Here is a 21,924-nt window from a genome sequence, read left to right as displayed (position 1 = left end):
CCCCCCCGCCCCAAGAAACAAGACTTCATGATAAGCAGGCACGTTCCCTCCTTTCCTACATGAAGTCCCCCAAGGTTACTTTTTATTCAAGATATTTAAGAGCTCTTTGCCATTTCCAGATCCTGACTTGGGCACACTCACATTACATGCCAGGTGTTCTCAGATTCATGCCGGCAGTTCGATTCAAATCACATCTTCTACAGACTTAGAAGGCTTTTGTCGCAGTTCGGTCTGGTTTCCATGACAAGGGGGCAAAGGGACCCACGGGGAGAGAAGGAGGTGGAAAAAGGGAAAAGGTAGGAAAATGGCCCTGGACGAAGGAAAATGTTGCTAACTGCAGAAATTCTATACTACCAATCACAGGAAACTTTTACAAACATTCCCTTGAGCTGCTGTTGCACACATTCCGCCCAATCTATTCACTATGTCTGTTTTGTTACTACTTGCACAAATGCTACCCCATTGCTTCACAGAGATCTCGGGGCATGTGAGTGACAAATACTGTAAATCAGCAAATTCACCTCCAGCATTCATGCATTCTAAAAAGCCCCACACTTCACATTAGACTGCGCATACATATATCGCAACATCAAAGCTATTTACATATTTAATAACAAAGAGTCTTGAAATGGTCATTCATCCCTTGATGACAAACTGAAACCTCTCAGGCAGCAAAATTCAGTTGAAATGCTTGTTCTGAATGTCCATCCGTACTGCACAAATTCATCATAAACAGACTGTGTTAAGTTTGGAAATGAAGAGCAAAACTACCCACTTGATGTTATTAGCTGAAAACAAAACAACTTGCCTGTAGCAAAAATTATGTTTGCTTGCACCTAGCCCAGCTATCAGATCAGAAATTTAGAAAGCACAGGCCTTCCCTTCCCAGTGGCAAAGACTACGGCCTTTTAATCATCTCTATTTTAAAAGTAACTAGAGAGCAACAAGTAAGACTGCCGTGTGCAATAACTTTTCTAAAATCAAATCAACTCCCTTAAGGAAGCAAATATTTCCAATCTGGAAACCATCTTAGAATATCATGACCTTTTAGCAATACAAAACACCCATAGATTGTGTGAGCTTTGAAGACTTCAGAGTCTGAAATACTGTTTCAAAAAGTATACACAACGTTATCACCTTAAGTGGCAACAGAGTAAATCCTGAAAGCAGTGTAGTGCTTGAAAAAGGAAACTGAATTGGAAGTGATACTGTATGTTAAGATACATATCTAACTACAGTTCCTACGCTCTTGTTATAGCAGTACTACAAATAATATATTCATTGTATTCGCTGTAACCAGATTGTTTTCACTAGATTAGCAGGTTTTCCTGATTATTTTGCAAGACCAAACGTGCCACAGTAACGGCACCACTGAATTATTCCCTGCAAAGTAAAACGAACTCTGATTAAGCAGGACAAATAGCCTGATAATACTGCGTAACAATTACGAAAAATGAAATAATTTATAAAATGCCAAACATAGGAGGCTGGCACGAACTCTGACATCACTAAAAACAAAAATAAAGGTTTATTTTAATCATTTTTATCAGTGCAGGGTTGAACTGAGTAGCTTTAGATTAATGATGAGACTGAGACCCAGCCATTGGATTGGCAGTAGATAGCCGCTTGCAGTTTTCCTTCAGAAGTCTGTACATCTTCAGCCCTTTTTCCACAGCTGATTACAGGGCTCAACTCCCCAAACAACAGGAGTGCTTATTTTATTGCAAAGTATGCTGGAAGAACAGCCCAGCACAGCATCCCTTGTCAAGTCCACACCCACTGGAACATCTCTTCACAAGCTTCACTTTTGATTTAAAAAAAAAGTAGCACAGAAGTTTGCATGATTGGGTGTTATTGGGCAGTGCACGACATACAGGCAAAAGATGCACGGCAATTTTGCAATAAAGAGCCAAAATACATTGCAAAGCTTCCCAGTTCAATCATCAAAGTTGTCTTCTGCTGAAGCTCTACGATGTGTTCTCCAGCAGTTCTCAAGTGCAACTGCACTCCTGTTGTTGAATTCTGAATGCTTTTGTCCTGCTGGTCAAAGATTTCCACACTGTCAGTCCAGCGACAAGGGAGAGAAGGATAAGAAGCCTTCACGTTAGTGAAAGAAGCAGCATATATCAAAACATTTTCATGGAACAGCGTGGCATAAAGGGGCTTGAAATTAGACAGCTTCAAAGAAGCAGAGGGAAATTATGTGGTCTTAAGTACTGCTGTACAACCACATCTCTGCAGTCTCTGATAAGTGGATGAGGGAGAGTAGATGAAAAAACAGAGACCATTTTTAGCATGCCTCAACTTAATTCTACCTTAAAAGAGACCTTGTTCAAGGTTTGTTTATTTTTGATGGAAAAGAACGCTTTCTGCATACATTTGACAGCTCTTCTTTAGGGACTATGTTTTGGGAGAAGGTGTAAATCTTATTAACAAGTATATTTCAAAGGAAAACAGACCTTGCATTATAGGATTCACCCTGCTTGCGCTAAGTTTTGCTACAAGCCTGTGAAGAAGAGTCACAACCTCACTCTTAATGGTCTAATACATTCACTACCAGAGAGCAGAAGGAATACAGCGCGTTCACTGGAGAACAGCAACTGTGGTGGGTAACTGAGAAAATGCTGGTGGTTAAAAGCCACTGGGCCACAGGGTCCTCTTTTTGCTTACGTATTACTCACCTACAGAACTCTACTAGCAGGAAAACTACAACATATTAACGGAGGAACACTTAAATGACATTAACCATTTTCCTCCTCCTTCATTTGTTTTTCCACCTTTCAATGCTGCAGTCCACTAATTGTCTTGTCCTTTGTCCACCCCAAACAAACATCTCACATTCAGGCAGCTTTCTTCCACCTGTCATCATTACCCAGTATCCGCAAAGAGACTATACCTTCCACGTGTGGGTGGGAGAAGATATGTTTTGCATCAATTAAGCAATCTGCTTAAAAGCTTAACAGAGAACAAGCCATCACGAATTGTGAAGCGACACGGTTAATCAAAGTATCAATCTGTTCTCAATCAAGCACAATATAATCCAACCTGATAACACGAAAGTGTCGCGTGACCTGTCCCCACAGAGACCACATAAGAACATCTATCTCCTGAGAGAAACTACACGCAGTGTGTTTTATAATGAGTTAAAAATCTTACTGTCCCACCTGCAGTCAGTTAAAAAAACCATTCACCTTTCCTCAAACCTCCCAAGAGACACCCCCTCTACTCACGTGCTTTTTGTGGCTTCATACCAGCTCCAATAGCTAACTGGGGTACCACTAACCTCTTCACGTGATCCGCGTAATCCTGTGGTGTTAGTCATCAGGGGATTCAGTTCAAGGCATTAAATAAATACACAGCTCTCCAGTCACGTGAACAAGCAATACCCCAGAGTAAGTACAGCAGCGGTGCCAGGCAGGGTGCACACCCAACCGCCCCAGATTCCTCAGTGCAGCAGCATAAATGAGCGCGCTGAAAGGCAGGCGCCTGGATCAACTCTCTCACTTGTAGCCTGAGCACTGGAACGCAGGCTGCACCAAATCTACAGCTATTTCTGCTACATGGATCGGCTAAAATGAAAGAACAGAGAGGCCAGTTGGACAGTATGGTTCAAAACACGTTGATGGATTATGCTAGAAATTACATACAGTGGATCTAGGAGGTACAGTTAACCAGCAAAGACAGTTCATCAAAGGGCGTGTTACCAAAGCCAGAGAAATGACAGCAGTTGCGCAAAGAAGTCGTAATTAAGCAAAGCAGAATATGTGACGGAGACTTTGACCTCCTTAAGGAGGGCTCCGCTTACCTGATACACCAGAGGGCAAGTTCATCCACCATCATCATTTGTACACGAGCAGTTTTCCTGGAACTCAGGAGCATACTATCACTGCAGGTACTCTTACAAAGACCCAGGAGGAAGGAGCTGAACATTCATATCCCTAGGTCACAAACGTGAAACTAAGGAAGGGCCATGGGAAATAAGGTTGCCAATCTAGTGATATTACTTGTTCCTTTCAGACTTATAAGGAACATAAACATGCTTCTCTGTTCTATTTGATCTCCTCCACTCTTGGCCTACTATAGAAAGGCAACAATTCAGTGACAATTAGAGGCTGAGAACACAGATAACACTGGTTAAAAACTTGAGAATAAAAAGACAGCTGAGGTTCTTAACATCCAAGATACATCTCTCCATGCTTTCTTTGACAGAAACACTAACACCATATGACTGAGTTATCTTGCCTGCTACTTACAGACAATGGCTATAGAAGGAGTATTAGAGTATTAGATATAATATAAAACTGAAAATTAAAATTACGTTGCAGAAAGGTTTGTTTCTACTTATACGCTGAGGAAAGCAGATATCATTGAACTGAAATTGATGAAGAGCTTTAGCTTCGCTTGTTCATTCTCAAAACACATCCAAAATTGCTGACCCAAGAAAAGCATTTTTCCAGAGAGAACCAAGTTATTTACGTGGCTGAGGACCACTGACTGAAGTGTCAGTGTACTGCGTGTACACTGGGTTGTACTGGCTGAGACATCGTAAAAAAACCAAACAACTCAATTTAGAGCCATACTGCGAATAGACTTTCATATCAAGTTTCAAAGGAGAAGAGAACAACCCCAAAGGGCGCAGAACATGTCATCAAATGAGAGCTACACTTCCAATTTATTGATTCATAGAGGAACTGCAAATATCAGCTGCTGCATCTACAGTAGTAATTTTTTTTTCGGTCATCACTGAAGTGAATTATTGGGAAAAAGCAGTTGTTGTTAACACCCCCATCTCGACTGGGAATTTGTGCAGGGTTTATTTCAAAATCTGTCACCGTGTAGGAGTGGGAGGGAGCAGCATATTCAGAAAGCAGACATTTCACCAACCCTACTTTATGTTCTGCTTATGCTTGTGGAAGAGAAAAATCAAAATGATCCACACAATCTGTAACACTGCTTTTGCTTTCCAAGATAACATGTCACACAGATGTCAGAATTAGGTCATAAAAACTTGGCTCCAGCTTGCTCATAGTTTAGGAAAACACAAGCTTCTTGAAGCAGTGACGCTGAAGTGAACTTTAAAGGGTTTTTGTAGGTTTTTTTATTTTTAAAGATTAAACAGTGTCTATAGCTGAAAGTATAAAATAAATTCATAACAAATAGTTAAGCTGCATATCTGGAAAACCTTCCTGACAGGAAAATGGGTGAGGCTAGTGAAGCAGTAGAAGACTATCCTTCTGGAGATTTGAAACTATTTTCAGAACACTAGCATACGGAAGAGGAAATGCTACCTTCCTGAGAGGAGAATGGTCTGGAAAACAGTTATCAATATACCCGTAATTATCATACGCAGATTACTGAAAACAAGATTCAGCTAGATATTTTATGCCTACAACAGGAATATGTAAGCAGTTTTTGAAGTGATTTGCATAACATGTCAAACCAGTCATTATAATAAAGCTAAGCTGTCCAAGACTAATGTTCTCAAGTACAGAAAGTGACGTTAAAAATGATGTGCATGCTTTCAGCACTAATCCACAATAAAATGCAGATAGATGTTGTGCACTTTCCACATATCTCTACTTCATGATAAAGAAGCCACGAACATTTTTTTCTTTCCGAAATCTCACGTGATTCAAGAGATTCCAAATATAGCTCAAGCTTAAGAGTTAACAGTAAAACGCCACTAAAAGGTCATCCTGACTACCTGATCAATAAACCAACAAGCCAATCAGCTTCCCCAGAGGATTGTTATCAAGTTTTCACTAAGAACTTCCGCTTTGCACATGGAATTCCACTCTCTCATCTGCATGCACACGTTACTTCTCTTTACCTGCCTCTCTCAAATAAAAAGTCCAGGAATAGGATATAATATGCCATTAAATCTAAACTGCTAGGCACGAAATGAATATTGCACAGTTGTTAACAAACTACTTACTCTAGAAGCATATTTATCTTTCCTCTCAGGAATTCATTTGCAATACAAAGTTGTTTTTTTCCTAGGAAAAAATAATTTTACAACTGTGTATAAATTTAGGCAGCTACCTATTACACAATAAAAACCTCCCACTTTCTCAGTATGTTCATTATAGGACATGGACTATAATAATTGTCTAGATGACTTAAAACCGTCATTTGTCTTTCTGTACATGATTATGTGAAACTACTCATTTCAGAGAGAATTTCCACCCAAGATTACTACCAACCAAGTCAAGGTCATTTCCTACACTCTGAAATGATAACCTGTTAGTGACAGGATGAACTAATGGATGAAGGGGGTGACCAAAAGCACATCGTTACACAGCTTCAGGACAACTGTTCCATTACGTTGTCGGATGGCAGATGCCTGTCACAAATTACCCAGCAAACCTACTAAGCTTAATAAGCTACTAAAACCTGAAAGGTCATTTCCATACCTCATATTATGCACTATGCATCAGCTGGCATTAGGCAGAAAGTTGTAATAAAATATTATATCTAGTGGATTTACACTTATGAATATAAATCCGTTTTCATGGTTTTTTTTCTTTTAGAAAAATAAAAGGAAAAAGAGAAAGAACATAACACCATATGACCACTCATTGTTTGCATCAGGCATTTGCAATTTAGCTTAGAGAAAGCTCCAGAAGTTAGTGAACTCCCTTTGTCCTAAATTACATTCCACGCTTGGCAAAGAGAAAAGCAATTGCAAAACCCTTTTTCATTTCCTTTTTACGACTATCAATTGCCTAATTTGGGGATAACAACTGAATAAACGTTATTGCTTAAGATGAGATCCACAAATCACTATAGCATACTGTTCACTGAAGAATCAAGGATGAGAAAGAGGAAGAAAAGCAAAGGCAGAACAAGTACTTCTTACAAGATCCTAATGCATCCCCTCCCAGCTACCTAACGCAGATAACCCCAGGTATTTGGTCTCATAGGAAATCAGACAGAAATGCTCCTTTCCCTCTCACCTTCCACTCCAGCTCAGAGCAGACAAGGGAAGTTTCATTTCATATTAATTCCTATTGCAAAGTCAAAAATTTCCATGAAGTAACAGTTCCCTATCTCTGAGCACAGCTTCACAAAAACCTTCCTCTGCTCCCGCAGCAATGCACTTATTTAAAAATTCTAGTACAAATTTGCAAGTTGAGTGGACTTCGGCAGATTTTGGTTTTCTCTACGTACTTGGAATTTTCTGCTTTTAACACGCATACTAGTGAATAGCAAAATCCAAAGAAGATTGTTTGCATTCTTATTAGTGCATAAAAATTCACATCAAAGAAAAATCCCATGTTACTGAATTTATATTTGATTTCTGATCAGTTTCGCTGTATTTTATATAGGTGGCAGGTGTTCTTCTTGTTTCTCAAGCTTTGCCAGGAGTAAAATCATTTGTTTAAGTGTAAACAGTGTTAAGCTGTCCATTATGCTGAGTAAAAATTAATCCTTCATCTCTGATCTCGTACCACAAGTCTACTCTGTTATGAGACTATGTTACACTGCTGTCCTGCCCTGTCCTCCACAACTGGAAACTGAAAGCAATTCCAGCATCTTCCATTCTTGTGTCCATCTCTCCATCTGGATAATAAGGAAGGCATACGACAGCATTGGCAAAAAAAGAACTGTCTTTACAGCACTTGTCTCCAGCATGTTGCCAGCTTTAAGATGAAAGAAAAACAATTAAGTAAAGGAACAATTAAGGAATTAAGGAAATCCAACACTCTCATGACAATTTTGTATAATTTTTCAGTCTTGCCTTTGAACCTTTGTGAAAATGTGAACAGAATGACAGGTGTCTTTCTGGTCCAGTGAGGAATGAAGATAAATTAGCAACCTCAACATCCTAGAGGACAAGAGAGGGTAAGTAATAGCCCTTTCTGAATTGCAAATGTGGACTACCTATCTGGAAAAGGGAGTGCTCTGAAAAACAAAGAACCTTGCAAATTTTGCAGGAGATGACGTCTACTAAAAGGTGGAGTTAACACCACAAGTCACTTAAAATAGAATTCATTTACTATTTAAACTTTCTAACATTTGAAATGCTCAAAACCAATAGTCTAGTAATGAAAACAGCTGGATGCCAGCTGTAGCAGGAATGCTTCTCTGGACAGATAAGAAAGACGAACCACAACCTCTCCCATCTGATTTTGTAACACCTAGGGAGACAACTGCAGGCGTGGGAAAGCACAAGTTCCATCTGTGATAGGTTGTTTGTATTCCTGTGGGCATGCCTCCGAAAGTGGGAAATGTCTGAGCATGTCTTTGGGAACGCTGCTGCTTTTCACCTCTGCTGCCATCCCTCCTCCTGAGGCTTTTGGACCTGTAGGAGTTACAGTCACACTAACACTTTTTTTTTGTTCTTGTTTTTATGAGTAGTTAAGAAGTACTCTTCCGTACCTGAAATCTATTGCCTTTCCTAGCCCATTTCCCCTCAGCCCAAATTTTTTAATTCATCTTTATCGTTTCCCTGAAAATTGGCAGTACGCATGTTATCCAAAATTGCCTGAGGCAAAGTTACGTATGACATAACAATCCTCAAAGTGCTCCAAAGTGAAGGACAAGTTGAGTCAGAAAAGGTATGTGACAGTCGGTCTGTATGCACACGCCTTGAATGTTAGTCAGCCATAACCACAACACCTTTGAAAGTAAGACTCCGGCTTTATTCCAGAGCACACACTTCTTGAAATTAAATTACAATTTTTTTTTCTATTCTCTGATTTAAGAGAGCAAACAGGCTCTAAGAAGTAGAAAGCATGTCGAAGCATTTTTTGTTTTGATACATCAACTAACAAAAGTACAGTAGCAGTATATGCAAAACTATCATCACTTCCCAGTTATCTCCGCTGAAACTAAACTTACAGTAGTTCTGCTGTTACAACATGCATTCCCATCTCTGTATTCTATGTTTTTTCCACATTTTACTGTTTTATCTTCAAATCCATCTCTCCCCACAGACACCATTTTACTTGCATCATAACTCATGCCATGGGCACTCCAGTGACGACGCACTTCAAAACTGTTTCTGAATGTCTCTCCACTAGCCAGCACTCCAGTATCTCTGCTGCTCTCAAGCATATTGCACTCTGAATAACATTAACCTCCAGTATTGAGAGAGTCACTGAATGTCCAAGGAGGCACTTCACTGACTTTACAGGACAATTTCTATACAATCAAGTGCACGCTCTGAAAAAGTAACCGAAAATAAATGGTGTTATTACTAAATCAGCACTGAGCCAACCATACATGACAAATGACAAATTAATGATAGATGGTAGAAAACCTCTCTTCAGAAGTGCAGGTACCAAAAGCACATTCATCTGCAATTACGCATGCCACAACAATCAAGCTAACTGGAAAGAACCAGTCCCCAGAGTTGCCAAGACTTGAAAATTCCGAACAGGTAGACTCAACAAGCATAGGTGGAGCTGCCACAGTGCCGCCATGTCCTGTAACTCAGCAGCACTGGGAGCCAAGATTCAGTTTTCTCTAATGGGAAAAATTGAGTTTTCCCTGTGACACTGTACCTGTCTACCAACGCAACCATCAACAAGATGAATGCATAAAAATAAAACTCAGCACTATGATGTACGACTACTAGCATAGTAAACCTACCACCAGAAGCAGTAAATTGACTCTGTGGACCCCTGAGGGCTGTAGCTACTGCAGTTAAAATACAGCACTACACCAGTTGTCCCATCTCACATCCCTCAGAGTACTACAAAGGGTTTTAAATACCAATTTCGCACAAGATGGTAAGGAAAGAAATAAATCTTGCACTTCTAGCAACCATTTAAACAATAGATCCACTCACGATAGAGCATTTCAGAGAAATCTGAAGTATAATTCTAATATTTTTCTACAAACTGGTGTAATCATTTAAGAAACCAGCCTGAGAAGATAGGTATAAAACTTTCAAAACAAAGACTTTACAGAAGTCAATGTGAACCAAATCAATTTACAAGTTGAAGTGATTGAGTTTGTTGCCTCAGACACCAGAACCAAGAGCGCTCACTCACAGTTAGCAAGTCTTACACTTACTGAGAAACCCTCAAGGCTTCGAAGTTTCTAGATGGGCTGAACAAACTTCACTGGAATCATATGAAATTTGTATGGGCACTCTGATGGGAAAAAGTATTAAGTGGACTTGCCAGAAGAATGCCCACGTCCCTCTTAAAATTCCTCTTACTTGTTCTGAATAGTGTACTGGAGACACAAATGTCAAAAAAAATTGATAAAAAAGCCACAGAAGGACCAGCCTTGCAAGAGTTCAAGTCAGCCTATGTGAGTCTAAGGCAAATCATTCAGCTCAGTTTCTCCTGTAAGATAGGAGAAAAAGACTTTGGGAGGACTTCGATTATTGTTAACATAAAAAATCAGTGTTACTTGATTGACAGTCTGGCAGCTCTAACTGCCCAGAAAGCTCTCTGAGTCCCTAGCCAACACACACAGACAACATGTTTAGACCTCTGATCTAAAAACCAGAGCTTGGGAAACCCCTGTTTGGGGAAAAGTTTCTAAGCTCAAGGTCTGCAAGTAATGAATTCTCATCTTACCTTCATTTCTGCATTTTGGCATTGCACAGAAAAGATGACGCAATCAAGGCCCTCTAAATGAAGGGAAAAAATACATTAAGTATCCCAGAACACTGACGGGAGGATTTCAAGCAATGTATGGTTATTATTAGAGTGCTATTTTGCTTCGTAGATCAGAGGACATAATCAGTAGATGATGCAGCCATGATTTGCAAAGCACAGTCTTATTAAAGACTAATGAGATAAACAAGTTAAAATTTACATATTGCTCCAGTGATAAGGTTCACTGGCACGCTTATCTCTAACACCATGGTTTGAATATTAAACCTACTTAATAATGTCTAGTAAAGATCATTATAACGTTGAGTGGCATTGAACTGAAATTACCAAGCAGCATATTAAAACCCCATTTTTCAGTTGTACTGTAGCTCTGAAGTTCAGTGCTCTGCATCTGGAAATAGACACCTGTAGAGCTAATGCTGTTAGAAGCGTGACCCTTCTGTGCCTTTCTCCTGACTCTTCCAGAAGCCCAAAGACGTGTTCTGACAAGGCAGCCGGCAGGTAAACATTGCTTGTTACTATGATTTCAATAGTGTCTGTCCATTTTACTGCAGTAACAATAAGGATTAAGTGACAAGTATTTTTGTATCTATAATGTATTGTATTACAGTTGGCTTACACTCTAATCCCCAACAAAAAAAAAAGGCAGTGGGGCACTGGCAAAATTAACAACAGAAGCTTGGAGACTATTTCCTTATTTTTAACTCACTTTTTTCACCATATTCTGTCACGTGTATATTTTCTACCATAAAACACCCACCCCATTTACTGTATATTTTTTATGCTACATCTTGAGCACTTAAATGGGCAGCCATCATTTTTTAAGGACAACAAAAGATCACAAGGGCCATAACATTCCTTCCATATTCATTTCCACAATACGTCTGTGCTGCGGCAGCAATGGAAAGAAGGACAGACAGGATAATTAACTGCCAGCTATCCATGGGTCAACAGTAAAAGTCAGGACTCGCTTGTGCCTGTTCAAAGGGACACTGTTAAGAAGCACAGGTCCTCTGGGAGCACCCCACCCTAAACCAAGAACGTGACCAACATTCTTTACACAAGAAGCCATCATTATCTTCTCAAAGGAAAATGTGCAAAAAGAATGATAACAAAGGAACAGGAACACTGCAGATGAAACAGCTCCACTTCTTATTTGTAAGGTAATATTTAAAAGCAAATATTCATTATGCTCACAAAAGGCACGGCAGAACTATCAGAATTTTTACTTCTGTAGAGAAAAGTGAAAACGTACTTAAGAGTGTGACAATAGAAGAAATTAACTGAGCAAATCATATGTGAAGCATTAAATGCAACTGCTTTTTGGAACATGCTTTTGTTCCTTCCAATTTTTCAGCTGCTTCAAACATTCAGCTTTTAATACCATCCATCCCACTTTCCTCAGCCTTGCTTTAAAGCACAGGCAAGCCATATTTCAACAGCACAAGCAAAGAAATGCAGTGTAGCTCAGAAATACAAGATTAGGAATATGGCGTGACATAAAGCATTCCTCTGCATCTCTGCTGATAGGAATCCACAAGTAAATACTGATGTGTATTCAAGTCCTTGGTATAGCCAGGCTCAAAAGATGAGAATGGGCCACTTCAGCGACAGGCACTTTTCCCCATCCACAGGAACGTTTCCAGCAAATCAGAACAGCTATAGTGCCATAGAACAGCCAAGCCAGGGGAGCTCCTCCAGGCTCTTCCAGCTGCTGGCAGTATGAGTAGGTCCTGAAGTCCAGGGCCAGTAAAGGTGCCTGGAAAAGAGTGCTAGGTGCCCAGAGGACCCTTCCCAACAACCAGGCTCAAGAATAGATAATTATCCCTTTGGAATTCATAGAATCGGAAATAGAATGCCTTCGGTTGGATGGGACCTTAAAGACCACCTAGTTCCAGCCTCCCTGCCATGGACAGGGCTGCCACCCACTAGATCAGGCTGCCAAGGATCCCATCCAACCTAGCCTTGAATGCCTGCAGAGATGGGGCATCCACAACCACTCTGGGCAACCTGTTCCAGCACCTTGCCACCTTCTGAGTAAAAACTTTCTTCCTAACTTCTAACCTAAATCTCCCCAACTTCTAACCTAAATCTCCCCTCTTTTAGCTTAAAATCATTCCCCCTTGTTCTATCACTATCACACCATGTCAAAAGTCAGTCCCGCTCCTGCTTGTAAGCTCCCTTGAAGAACCGGAAGGCCACAGTGAGGTCTTCCCAGAGCCTTCTCTTCTTCAAGCTGAATAAGCGCAACTCCCTCAACCTATCTTCATAGGAGAGATGTTCCAGCGCTATAAGCATCTTCATGGCCCTTCTCTAGACCTGCTCAAACAGCTCCACATCCTTCCTGTACTGGGGACCCCAGGCTTGGACATGATACTCCAGACGGGGCCTCACAAGGACAGAGTAGAGGGGGACAATCCCCTCCCTCTCCCTGCTGGCCACCTCTCTTTTGATGCAGCCCAAGACACAGTTGGACTTCTGAGCTGCAAGAACATACTGCCGGCTCATGTCCAGCTTCTGTCAACCACGACCCTCAAGTCCTTCTTTGTAAGGCTGCTCTCGATGAGTTCTCTCAGTCTGCCCTCATATCTGGGATTGCCTCTACCCAGGTGGAACACCTTGCACTCGGCCTTGTTAAACCTCATTAGATTCTCATGTGCCCACTTTTCAAGCATGTCCAGATCCTTCTGGATTGCGTCCCTCTCTTTGACTGTGTCAATTGCACAACTCAGCTTGGTGTCATCAGCAAACTTGCTGAGGGTACATTCAATCACACTGCCCATGTCATTGATAAAGATGTTGAAGAGCACTGGTCCCAAGATGGACCCCTGGGGGACACCACTAGTGACCGGCCTCCACCTGGACGTAGAACTGTTGATAACAAACCTCTGGCTACAAACATCCAATCAATTCTTCATCCACCTAATAGCCCTGCCTTCAAATCCATCTCCCCCCAATTTAGAGATAAGGATGTGGTGCAGGACCGTGTCAAAGGCCTTCCACAAATCCAGGTAGATGACATCAGTTGCTTTTCCTTTGTCCACCAAAATGCAGAACCTTCAAGCCTCTTTCTCTAATGGAAAATCCTGTCAGAGTAATCCCACAAGATTTCTCCCCTCTCTACATAGTTATTTTCCCACAAGGGAGAAAATGGCTCTGCAGTCCTTTTCTTTCAATACATTACAATAGACATGGCTTTTCCCAAGCCATTTCATGACTACAGTTTGTTTACTGAAAGAATAACGAGCAAAGGTGCTCCAATTACTCTTTCAACTCTGCTAATACTTAGTAGGTATACTGAGTCTAAATGTTTCAATATTTCCCTGCATCTATAAACAACAGAGCATCTAAAGTGTATATATATATATATATATAAATATACACATACATATAAATTTATTTACATATAAACAGGAGGTGGGTGCACTCAAGCCTTCCTTTCAACACAGATCAAATAAAGCATCAAAAACAGTACGTACAATATTATGACTATTACAGGCTTATATTCAGTATTATTTAATATTCATGGTTTGAAGTGATTGAAGTTTTATATAGGCTGCCAAATAAAAAATTGTGTCTATACTGTACAGTATAAACCAAAAAAAGAAAAAACAACACAAAAAATACATTAGCAGAATTTTTTTTTTTTAAATCACTCTTATTTGTTGCCTTAAAAGTCCTGGCAGATCATTACAGAGTAATTCACAGAATCAGGAATGAATTAGCCTTCAAGACAAGACTTAGTAGAAGGTAGTTATTTTTCTCTGGAAATTGTCCACAAAATGGGACAAGAAAACCATCTACATTACCATTTAGGAAATATAAACTTCATTAACATACCTGTTACATCAATTTTCTACCAAATGAGGGCTTTATTGAGTAATTCTACATCTGATGGTACCCATTAAGGTAACAGAAGAGCCCTTCGTGTCTAACTTTGTTTTCTAGCCACATCACTAGATCCAGTACTCATGGGAATTCTTCTTCCAGGTCTGATTTTAAGCTCTTGTGCTTCTAGAACTGCTGTGACTCTGACCTAGTGCAAAGTTAATGGACCTCAAGATCCTATTTCTGTTCATTTCAGTTAGCTGAATTTTTAGGGGATCAGAATACAGTTATATATTTCTTGATCATGGTTGTAATACAGCTCTATTATAAAGAAATGGGAGAAATGTTCTGCTCTGTTCATTACAGTCAATAGATTATGTAATTCAGTCAGAAAGCAGAAGGAATTATGAAAAAAGAAAATAATCTTTAAACTATTACTATTTCCAGAACAATGTTTCTTCCAGATACAGATTCCTACCTCCCAAATACAGCTAATAATGTCAGAAGCTGAGATTCATATGGTCAGAATGACTAATATTTACATTAAGCAAATATATTGCCATAGTAACACAGACACCATAGAGCTATCTACCTGCCACAGCTCACTAAATTATTTAGCGTGCCAATACTACAGTGACACTGTGTAAATGATCACATTCATTAACAGCAGAGTAGGTGCTGAAAAACTGAATATTAGACAGCTGTACTTGTGGCCATGAAAACAACAACAGCATAAGTACAAAAGAAAATACAGAGAAGCAAGAAGAAGGCAATAGCCTGTAGCAGAATAACGCATCCTGAAATGCTTCATTAAAAAGCATGCCTGCGTCCTCTCCCCCTGCAAAGCGGGGCAAAACGTAATCCCACTTAAGAGACATGCTCCGGCCAGAACAAAATGCACTATTTCCCCCATTATATTTTTTTAATAATTACTAAATTCATTTAACACGCATTCTCCATTCCCCAAACAGTGTTCTATGCTGTGGGATTACAAGAACTAGTGTACATGAAATATTCAGCATCATCAACTGACACTCACTCAGAAATCTGTAGTCTTCAACAGTCAATATGTTTACCATTAGAAGAAAGGAGCGATATTCTGGGTGACAGAATACCCAGGTAGCAGATGATGGCAAGGATCTGAGTGGTTTGTGTCAGTTGCTATCCCTAACCTAAGTTAAAGAAACTCCTGCGCTCTTGTTATTTTCCCTAATCGCATGCAACAGCAGAATCGGTGACAGGTCAAGAAAAAGAGGGAACGGATTGGGTCAACCAGCTCTTGTGACCAGATGGATTTCTTCCTTACTTTTGGCAGCTGTAAGCTCTCTTTCTGTTGGGCAAAAGTCATGTATTCTCACCTCTCTTTAAACTCAAAACAACCCATGAAGATCCAGGCAAAAACCTAACCCGGCCCAGCTCTAACCAGTTCCTGTTCTCCGGATCTTTTTAATTCTTCACAGACTCCACTTAAAGAATTTCAATGCAAGAGAAAGCTTTGAATAATTTCTTCTACTATTTTTTTTTAATGGAAAATAAGTCTGGCATACACCCTTCTCCGCCCTCATGCTTGTATTATTACTCACTTGCATGGAAATGGCATTGAGTAAGTCTTATAGACATCTTTATAGTACTGGCAATAATCACAGCCAACCACAAAACAGTAGATTATCCTAACAGAGACTCGTGTAGAAATTCATCTTGAGAGACCAGCTTCTTGAAATATTGCAGTGTTTGGGCCACGCTGCTCTCTCTGCGAGACTACTGCTTAAATAACAAGAGCCTGCTTTTCTTAAGCTAGTTCAAATAATTTAAGCAAGTGTGATAGAGTAGCTTTACACAACACCAGCAGGATGAGGGCTACGAGTGACAACAGATGAAGCTGAGCTAACTTCAGGCAGAACAGCCATCTCAGCATGGAACCTCCCAGTGCTTCCTTTTCCAGGAACACGTGTACAAGGTGGCTGCATACAGAAACAGCAATTGTTTGTTAATTTTGGCTCTGTTTCATGCAGAACGGCTTGTACTATTACCAGACACAAACTGACTCTGCAAAGATTAAGGCAGGACTTTCTGCAGAGCTGAGCCATGCCATGCCACCTCTAGCATACATAAGTTATTTTTGGATCTACGGCATAAATAGTCCACAGCCCAGATAATCTGGATACACGTAATTGTGAGTTGACTTTACATTTATATGTTCAACACATATTACACACAAATTTTGCACTGTACCAATCATGAAATTATATGACCAAACATGAAGCAAACTGCATAATAAGCAAGATTTCTTTTAGGCTTTTTCAGTGACCAAATAAAACGACTGCATGAAATCCCTAAACCTGTACACAGCTACAGGTTCAGAAAAAAAAGCAAAGTATGAAATCTTGATATTACTTATCTTTAAAAGAAGGTTTCAGAGAAAATACTTGCATGCATAAAAGACAACTCAAAACAATTATTTTCCTCTGTGTATGTAATCACATTTAATTCACTACAAAGGATTTTGCATACAGATTGCAAACAGACCTTCCATGCACATCCCCATTAAGCTGGGTAACTTAAAATTCATGTTTGTAAACAAATTTAATTTCTAGACGTCAGCAAGGTAAATTTAGGCCTGCAGTGTGTTACTGAGTCATCCTCTACTACAGTTGTATACACCCACATGCGTGCACATGTGCTAAGTGCAACACGTTTGGAGAGCTTAGAAAGTACCCTGAGAAAAAGAAGAGAAAGGTCAAACTACACTATTTCTCTGGCTCAGTTAAATTTAAAACTTGTTTTAAAGAAAGCATAGGAATTGAGTGGCAGCTCTAGAGCAGTTTCACATAATAAGGTTAACAAGCAGCAAGTAGCCTAGCTGACAAAGACATAATTGGCATTAAAGGCAACAGCAGCACATCTAATTTCCAGGGCTGCAGTTACTATCTCAACGGTGCTTTGTTAACACTAGCTGTAAAAATAGATTATCTTACATCAGTGTTTTCACTTTTAGCATATTCAAAAATCCTGCAGTGCATTGTGTTACTTTCTGGTACGTTATTCTGATTAGAGACTTGCTCTCACCCACTGCAAAGCCAAAGTAGACTGAAATAGGTCCCTGAACACGGGGAGCTTCAGAGACTTTACGCAAAGTGGCTCAGAATCCACAAGGTGAAGAGAGTCAAAGGGCAGAATAAAAAACAAAACTCAAGAATTTCTCAACCTTTTTCATGTCTCAGGCCTCCAACTGTTTAATTTAAGTGACAGCACCAAAACTTTAGTTATGCAGAACACTTTGCTGAAGAATCACTTTGGACAAGAGAGTTAAGAGCTGATAGAGAGAATTGTGTTTGCTTTCTAGGTGTTGCAGCACCTGACTAAATGTTACTTGCAAGAACATCCTAAGTGATCAGATGAATCACCAAAGTCCACAGGAAACAACTAGCGCAAAGACACTGGGACGTGAGAGCTGATTCTATTTTTATTACCCAAGAAGAACTCCTCCTTCATTCCATTCTCCTCCACCAGCGGCCAGGGAACAGAAGCAAGCCTTTATAGGCAAGAACTCACTTAGCCATCAGCTAAGCCACACTGTCACATTGGCAGCTGCTTTTAAACACAGCAGCGAGGTTGAAGAGGCAGAGCAAAACCTGCAGTTTCAGCTCAAGGCTGGCCATTTAAAAGGAAGAAAGTATCTTCCCACTTTGTGCTCCGCAACAACACCCCAGGGCGATGAACTATGCCCTTTTCCCTTCCATCCCGCCTCCACAGTGAGATGATGTCTGTGGCCTGTTCTCTACCTGCCAGACGTCCAGTCCTGTCTCACTAAGCAGCGTTCCTGCTGCTGACGTACTCTACGTATAGCTGGGTCATGCTTTAGTTGTATCTGCGTGTTCGTTCCACTCTTTCAAAACTAACTACAGAAACTATCAGGACAGTTTTCTTACAATAACCCCTGTATAGCTAGAATAGTGCTTTCATTTGCGCAGTCATTTGGTGTCAGCTAATGCACTGCAGACAACCTGTCATCTTGCTCACTGGTCAATTATAGAAATAAAATAGGAGAAGAGAGATGGGTAAAATTAAAAGAGGTGCTTAAAGGACTAGTCCAGGCAGAAGTAATCTCAGATTTTTTCCACACAATTCCACTGAGTATCATTCCTGCAGAACAGCATTTGGTTCATCAGAAAAGCAGAGATGGGCAGGAGATGGAAACAGCAGAAGCCAAGGAAACAAAAGGAAGGGTTTTCATTTACTTCTTTTGAAGACAAAAAGAAAATTAAAGAAAAACTGTGGGTGGAAAACAAAAGATCGATTGCTCTGATTTGCATTGACCAAACCATTAATCAACCTATTCTATACTGCACAGTAATGTTAAAAAAAAACAACAACTACCAAGCAGCAACAATGTCCTACCACCACCACCCATGCACATACATAGCAGTACAGAGAACCCAACATATTTTGCTGTTCAGAGTCAAGTTGCTGCATACATGACTCAATAATATGGAGGCAGATTTGAACACACTGAACAGGTGTTTCTAATTTCATGTTTGAATCCTACAGGCATCATATACAAAGAGTCTAGAACTTGTACATAAAAATAACAGTTTCAGACATAGGTATCTTGCCATAATAACTGAACAATAACAAATGTATTAAATAAACCTCACACCATTTATTTCCTTATTTTTTAAGTACGAAAACATGGGAGAACAGAAAGAAAAAAAGATACGGGTTCCCTTTCCTAGGCATTATTAAAATGCAAAACACTGTAGCTTGTTAATTTTTCACTTGAAGTAACTGCGTAACTTCTTTGGGGAATTATTTAGCAGAAATTACGTTCTAAAATCTCCACAGCCCTTTCATTTCGCCTTTCATTTTCTATCACCCAAGTCAGGCCTGTATGTGCAGTTTAATAAGAAGTGTGCAAGTCCTTGAAGCCCAGATAGAAAATGGATGTGCTGTGAGCAATGCCTTATCACAACACAGATGTGAGCTAAAAAAATAAAATAATAGGAAGTGAAAACAAGAAGCATCCATTACTATATGTAATTGAAATATAAAGAAATGTGAGTGTAAGTGCAGTATGTCAGAAGTTGCTTTTATTGTACTAGAAACAAAATCCCAGCTTTCCACAAGCCAAGATACATTTTCAATCTTTTTATCATGTCTCCACATACCATGCATCGTGGAGATAGATGATGATAGATGAATGGCAATAGAATAGTGATAAATTAGAAATAATGACAGATTTGGGAGTACAAGCTGCTTTTAAGAGTACATGGAATAAAAATGAAAGCGTATGAGCAAGAAAATAATTATCCATGTGACAAGAGACATCCCCAGGCACAGATTGTTTTTCTGTGAACACCCTTCTGCTACTAAATGGGCAAGAATCAGGGCTGGGAAAGGATGCTGAGTCAAACTTGAGGTAAATCACAAATTCAACCACAACAGATGTGCATTTACCTAACCACCATTCTCCAGACTCACACAAAAGCTGTCTTTCAAAACGTCTTAACACCTGGGCCTGTAGCTGATGCTTGTTTACAGAGTCTAGGGAAAAGGAAATGTGCACACGGCTCTCCTGTTAAAAAAAAAAAAAAAAAAAAAAAAGGATCATTGGAAGATCATAAATTTGGCTACTGTTTGTAAAAAATGCCCAGCATCCGCCTGGGGCAGTAATTTGGAGGCTCTGAAGTCACCACCTGGTCATTCACACAACTAACGTCCTGACTCTGCAGCCTCTGCTCAAGCTGTGGCATCATCTCACTCCTGACTTTGGCAAGAAGGAATCCCACTCACAGGGATCAACACTCCAGCTGCTCTCTCACAGACAGTATTAAGACAATTATTCTACATTATAAGATGCATATCGCTTTGGTTCGCTTCTATAACATTCTATTAAGAGGTTCAAGAAAGATGGCATATTACAGTTTGAAAAATAAATACAAACAGCAACAACAGAAATCACGATATACACATTCTATAGTTTAATAGGAAGACTTCTCCACTATCTCTAAGTACAGACTAAGTAATTAGAAGCAACTCTGCAGCTGCTCTGACTGCAAATTTATAGAAGACTCCTCTTACTCTGGTGTGAGTTGCTTGATATCTGCTTTCTACTGCTCACCATGCACCCTAATAGTAAATTGCACAGAACTCAGCAGCAGGCCCCACACAAGGTCTGATGACATTTCTGTATTCTGGCCATTTCCAGTTCTAGTTCTCTTTGCTGTGTTTCAAAATCTCCTTAAGAAGGCAGCGACTAGAAAGGGGTGGGGGAATCACAGGTGGTGCTAGGAAATTAGTCACTGACAGAACTGAATTTTAATTTTATGAGATAAAACAAGATTTCAGCTGGAGGCCAAAACTGTTCAACATCTTCATTAACAAGTGCAGTACCAGAGTGCACTCCCATGCTAGTTTGTAGACATTACAGAAATGGGAGGAGTAGTTGATAGATTAGATAGCTGTATTACTCTTCAGAGACCTCAGCAGGCGGAAGGAATGAACAGAGAGGATGCTCACGACATTCAACATGCAAAGCGCTGCTCCTGGGGAGGAATAATCCCAGGTGCCAGAACACACATGCTGGGGACAAACCAGCTGGAAAGCAGCTTGGCAGAGGATGCAGGGACCTGGCAGACAACAGGCTGGCCATAAACCAGCAACGTGCTCTTACTGCAACGACACAGAGCTGTCGCTGCATCCCTCCTAGACTGCACTGGGATTAGCTTTGCCAGAAAGTGCAGGATGGTTGGACGCAACAAGCCCCAGGAAAGCCAGCCTCGGCCATGCTGCTGTTCTGTAAAGATGGCAAAGGAAGAGACTGGTCAACACGACAGAGGCTCAGCTTCAATCCACAAGTGAGCAACTTTCCTCATGCCAGACACCATGATCATCTCTGAATACACCAGTTATAAAGGCATATTGATGTTGCTGTTGCTCCCTGAAGGATTAAAAGCTAACAAGACTGTCAGTTACAAAATTATCTAATAGTGCTTGCATAGCTGTTTGCCTTATTCTATTTTGAACAGCAAAGTACCAGTCTACTGCTATAAGGCAGTATGACTTACAGGTACTGCCTAAGCAGTCAGAAAAGTAACAGAATGATATCAATCACCTTGATATCATGTCCCTTCACTTCTGGTCTAGAACCAGTCCAAAGACTGTATTTTACACTGGAGAGAAAGAGAAAGGAGAGCTGCTTCCCAAGTTATTGATTGTGGAACGTGCTGCTAGAAAGCTGTCACATGAAGACACACTCTGATTAGGTTCAAAGACCATATTGTTTCAGAACATTGAAGAACTTAATTGGGAAGCGAATGGTAACATGGCATAAGAAACACGCTATAAGAGAATGTAGAAGCTCAATTCTCTTGTTATTAGCAGCATGTTAGTTAATACGTTAGAAAACAAGAAAAAACAATTACAAATATAGAACAGATGCAGCATTTACATCCTCTCCCCCGTTTGCATTTAAGAAGAAGACAGAAAAATTGGTGAATTTCCATATACCACTTCAGGAGAT

At 40.1% G+C, this 21,924-nt stretch overlaps 1 protein-coding gene across 4 annotated transcripts in view; it reads right to left on the bottom strand.

Annotated features, from left to right (window-relative positions):
* FAM160A1 (family with sequence similarity 160 member A1) overlaps positions 1-21,924 on the bottom strand; it is a 78,833-nt gene that overhangs the window by 37,076 nt on the left and 19,833 nt on the right. Inside the window, exon 3 of one of the 4 annotated variants that reach the window (XM_021393575.1) lies at positions 10,539-10,591. The exons of the other annotated variants lie outside the window; for them this stretch is intronic. The gene's annotated coding sequence lies outside the window, so the exon portion shown is untranslated. The remainder of the gene's footprint in view (positions 1-10,538; positions 10,592-21,924) is intronic. 4 annotated transcript variants of the gene reach the window in all.

This window comes from Numida meleagris, chromosome 4 (assembly GCF_002078875.1).
Source record: "Numida meleagris isolate 19003 breed g44 Domestic line chromosome 4, NumMel1.0, whole genome shotgun sequence".
Taxonomy (NCBI): domain Eukaryota; kingdom Metazoa; phylum Chordata; class Aves; order Galliformes; family Numididae; genus Numida; species Numida meleagris.
The sequence above is the reverse complement of the archived record's forward strand: the minus strand, read 5'-3'. Positions and strand labels throughout refer to the sequence as shown.